This window comes from Hydra vulgaris, chromosome 02, assembly GCF_038396675.1.
Source record: "Hydra vulgaris chromosome 02, alternate assembly HydraT2T_AEP".
Lineage (NCBI taxonomy): Eukaryota > Metazoa > Cnidaria > Hydrozoa > Anthoathecata > Hydridae > Hydra > Hydra vulgaris.
This window is the reverse complement of record NC_088921.1, coordinates 72063044-72068191: the sequence shown is the minus strand read 5'-3', so window position 1 is coordinate 72068191 and position 5148 is coordinate 72063044. Positions and strand designations below refer to the sequence as shown.

The window sequence follows — 5148 nt, the reverse complement described above, 5'->3', positions numbered from 1 at the left end:
CCAATATATTTACAAATTTTTGTACTAATATAGTCGATATGCGTTTTCCATATGATGTTTTCATCAAGAAAAACACCTAAGAACTTTGTTACATTATGTCTTTTTATTTCAATATCATCAATAAAAATTTTAGGCAAACTTTGGGGTAAATAAGCTTTTTTAGAGACTAGGTGGAAAAGAACCCAATTTGTTTTTTTAATGTTAAGAGTTAGTTCGTTGCATTTAAACCATTTGGATATACTTTTAAGTTCATTATTCATAGTATAGAAGAGTTTGTAAATGTTATTATCGGAAAAGAATAAGTAAAACTTCATGATCGACAGTATCGAATGCTTTCGAAAGGTCGATGAAAGCACCTAATGTATATTTAGACTTTTCAAAAGAATTAGAGATTTCACGTACAAATTGGATAACTACATATTCTGTGGAATTATTTCTTTTAAAGCCGAATCGAGAGTTGTATAAAAATTATTAGAATGAAGATAATTGTATAATCTATTGTACATAATACGTTCTAGTATTTTTGAAAATGTGGAGAGGACAGAGATAGAGCGATAATTACTGATATTTGTTTGATCACCTTCTTTTAAAATTGGAGTAACCTTAGCAATTTTTAGTTGTTCAGGAAAAACTCCTTGGCGTATAGATGCTCCATAGACCTTAAATAGGATATCTTTTAAGTATTCAAATCATTCTATGACGTTTATGTTATCTGCTCCGGTTGATTTTTTTTTTTTTTAAAGAGTTTTGAAAGCTTTCAAAACTCTTTAAAAAAAAAAAATCTGAACTATCTTTTCAAACTCTTGAAAAGATAGTTCAGAAGATAATTCGTTGGAACTAGTAAATCAACTTGTACTAAAAAACCTCTAAATGTAGCATTTGTATAAGGAATTTTGTTTGCTAGTTTGGGACCGATGTCAACAAAGAATTTATGAAATTCATGAGCTATAGCTTTTGATTTGCATATATGTTTGTTATCAACTACAATTGTTTGGGGGATGGATCTTTTTTGTCTACCACTAACTTCATTCATTATTTGCCAAGTGCGTTTTGAGTTATTTTTAAATTTATCTATGAGTCTTGAGTAGTAATTTTTTTTCAAGTTTTTACGTACTTTTTCAAAGAGGTATTTGTTTTCTTTATATATTTTTTCATTTGCAGATGATTTTGTTATAAAGATAATTTTATATAAAGCTTCTGTTTTATTTTTGATGATTTTTTAAATCCCCTGATCACCCATGGGTTGTTTATATTTTTTGGATTAAATGTTTTTACAATGATAGGAAAATTAGCGTCATACACGGAATAAAATGTTTCAAAAAAAATATCATAAACTTTGTCTGCATTATCATTAAAGTTAATATGCTTCCAGTGTAGGAGTGATGATTGGTTTTTAAATTGTTTTATATCGGTTTCATTAAAAGTGCGTATTTTAATTTTATTTGATTTGTTTATATTTTTAGAATTTGATTTAAGCAACAAAAATATTGAAAAATGATTAGATATATCCAATTTTAGGATACCTGTTTGGATATCATTGTCGGATATATCTGTTGTAATAATATTATCAATCAAAGACACTGAGTTTTTTGTTACTCTTGTTGGACGATTAATCAAGGGTATTGCTCCAGTTTTGAAAAAAGAATCGTAAAAGTCTTTAATTTTATTATTTTCATTGTATAGAAAACAATTCATATTTAGGTCCCCAATAATGAAAATCTTTTTTTTTCTCTAATACCTTTTTTTAAAAATACTTTGTTCAAAAAAAAAATGCTCTCATGCCATCAGGTGGTCGATAACAACAGCTTATTAATAAGTTTTTTGATTCATTGTTTATAATTCAATAGCTAAAATTTCTTTATCGCCATCATATACACCTTAAATCATTCCATAGTTATAAGAAAGATATAGTTTGGAAGCGAACAATAGCACATTGTTTTAACTCTTTCATACTGTTTTTCTCGTTTCCGGACTTCGGAACCTGCACACAAAGATTGTTGTTGTTAGCGGGTTGTGTCTAGATCATATCCCACTCGCAACGATTATTTTTAAATGCAGTATTTTGCCGAACAATATCTAAATTTTTTGCCGCAACAACACACGTGCATAATTTGATTTGTTATTTCAAGTGCATATTTAGGTTGTCTTTATTTCATTTAGTTTATTACATTCACATTAGTTTACTTTAGTCATTCATGGATGTAATATTTCTAAAAGGTAAGTTTAAGCTCATCATTTTTATTATCTATAAATTAAGCTCATAATTATATATAATAAATATATATATTTATATACATATATATATATATATATATAAATATAAATATATATATATATATATATATATATATATATATATATATATATATATATATGTATATATATATATATATATATATATATATATATATATATATATATATATATATATATATATATATATATATATATATATATATATCTTATAGCTATATTGTTTATATATTATATAAAAACAATGTTTATATATTATAAAGATATCTTATAGCTCATAATTATATGTATATATATATATATATATATATATATATATATATATATATATATATATATATATATATATATACGTATATATATATATATATATGTATATATATATATATATATATATATATATATATATATATATATATATATATATATAAATTTAATTATATATAAATTAAGCTCATAATTACATATGCATAATTTTTATATAAGAATTATTTATATGAAAGCTTAATATATATGTTTATATATTATTATATATATAATAATATAAGTTTATATTATATGTGTTTCATATTGTATGCATTATATGTATAAATATGTGTGTGTGTGTGTGTGTGTGTGTGTGTGTGTGTGTGTGTGTGTGTTTATGAGATTACTATGTGATTTTTCTGAGAAAGCATAAAAACTGGAGTAGGGAAGAGTTGTACTGAAATTATCATTTTATGAATTTTTAGATATAAGATTTTATTAAATTTTAAGAAAAAGAAAATGTAGGAAACTTGCCATTACTAAAAATTTAGATTCAAGTTATATATATTTTAACAATTGGCAGACGTAAATAAAATCTCTTGTAAAAACCTACCACATTACAATAAAGATAACAATAGTAATAACAGTAATAATTGTAACAATAGTAATTATAATAATAACATTCAGAATAATATATAAAAACAGTTATTATTGCATATATATAATAGTATTTTTTTAACAAATAGTTAAAAAGTTAGTTTTTAAAGTTAGCAATTGAGTTAATTGATTTTAACTGAGAAGGAAGATTGTTTGATCATTTTATGAATTGGTATTTTATGGATTTTTTGTAGCAAAATGATTTGAAATAAAAAGATTATATTTACTAACAGATTGAAGATGAAGGCTTTCTCTAATAGTTAACAAATTTGTAAATGTGCTGGATAGCGATATTAACTAACTGAACTAATACAAACAAACAATTTATTAGCTGAACAAGGTCATTAGTTTGAGTATTTATTATAAAAAAAATTTATCAGGGATAGAATGATTATGTGTTAAAAGGAGTGCTTGCAATTTATTTGCAGCACTTTTAGTTTCTTTGTTGCCTTTAAAGAGATATTTGTTTTCAGGAGAGTTGTTTGAGATGGAAGATGGAAGTATGATTACAATTTGAAATAGCAACAGCTCGATGAGAAGAAAATCACTGAGAAAAGTGAAGATTGACATAGAATTGGCGAGAAGGAATAAGAAACTCCATGCCAGCTTGTATATTAAAATTACAAAAGGAGCACATTTATTGTTGCAATGAAGAAGCTTCACCTCCCTATGCGATTTTTTAAACGTAAGGTCGTTGCAAGACGCACTGCGATAGGAAGAATGGAGACATTGAAGAAAAATGAGAAAGTTTTACATAGATCGAACTGCATTCAGAGCTTCCCAAGATTGAATGAGCAGAAATCGAGCACTGAATAGGATCAAAGACATGATACCAGTCACGAATTGCAAAAATTTTGAGCTTTAATACTTGCAGATTTAGAAACAATTGAGTTCTATTGAGCAGCCCAAGGATGTGACTATTAAGGTGACATGATTGCCAACATCAACATTGAGATTCAAAGATGAATTTAAATTAGTCTCACAACGAGCAAGTAGGTAGGTAAACATCGTAAAAAGTCAGATTCAAGAAGAAAACTTAGTTTGAAGACCAGGAATATAAGCAAATGCCATATTTATTAAATTTGGTGATAAAATGAAATTTATGATTTATGCATCAAGTTGATTAAAGTAATTTATTTGTTTCTTTTTTTGACTGCAGGCCTAAATTTTGATATTTATAATAATTAAGCAAGTTGAATTATTAAAAATATTCAGCGCTGATTTCTGTAAATAACTGTTTGTGGCCATGCAGCACGGTTTGCTTTAAATAAAATTTCTAGGATAGTTTGGCAAATTGTGTTAAATGCTTTTATGTACATCCCTAAAATTAGGCTTGGCTTTAAGCATTAAAAAGCATACTTAAGCAGTTTTCTTACCAAAAAATTAAAGACTTTTTTTTTAAAAATAAAATTTTAATGTGCTGATTTACCATTTTCAAAATTAGGCAAGCTGTTTGTTTATGTTTTAAAGTATCACGGCTAAACCAGGCTGTGTTAGTAAACCAACCAATGTTGGTTTTTAATATGCTTCTGTTTGATAATTAGGTGCTGTTAAGTTAAATTGGATCATGAAAATTGAACTTAAAAAGAAATACAAACGGAGCTTTTGTTGTTGCTCGAACTTGTTGCATCGTGGGAGTAACAGCCGATTTTAATCTACAAAATACGCTACCAACGATAATCTACCTGAGTTGTACGCTGTTTTTGTTATCCATTAAAAAACGTTTTAAATTTGTATAAATTTATATTGATTTTTTTATTATAATAAAAACTATATAAATTTATTGTGATTTTTTTTTTTAATAAAAACTATATTTATTATCCGTATGTAGGCATCTTATGGTTGAATTATGTGAATAACATCCGGTATTCTTATAAGTTTCCATTTAAATCTTATTTGATTCTCCGGCTAGGGTAGCAACGGGTTACCCATATGGGTCCCGTAACTATGCACATGGTTCCTCAGTATATTGGTTGGCTTTGTGACTTTTTT

The 5148-nt window shown here is 25.9% G+C and overlaps 1 long non-coding RNA gene across 1 annotated transcript; it reads left to right on the top strand.

Annotated features, from left to right (window-relative positions):
- The first annotated feature begins 2048 nt into the window (after positions 1–2048).
- LOC136076610 (uncharacterized) lies at positions 2049–4939 on the top strand. Its single transcript, XR_010636423.1, has 2 exons — positions 2049–2217; positions 4701–4939. It is a non-coding gene; the product is annotated as an uncharacterized LOC136076610 (long non-coding RNA).
- Positions 4940–5148: the final 209 nt, after the last annotated feature.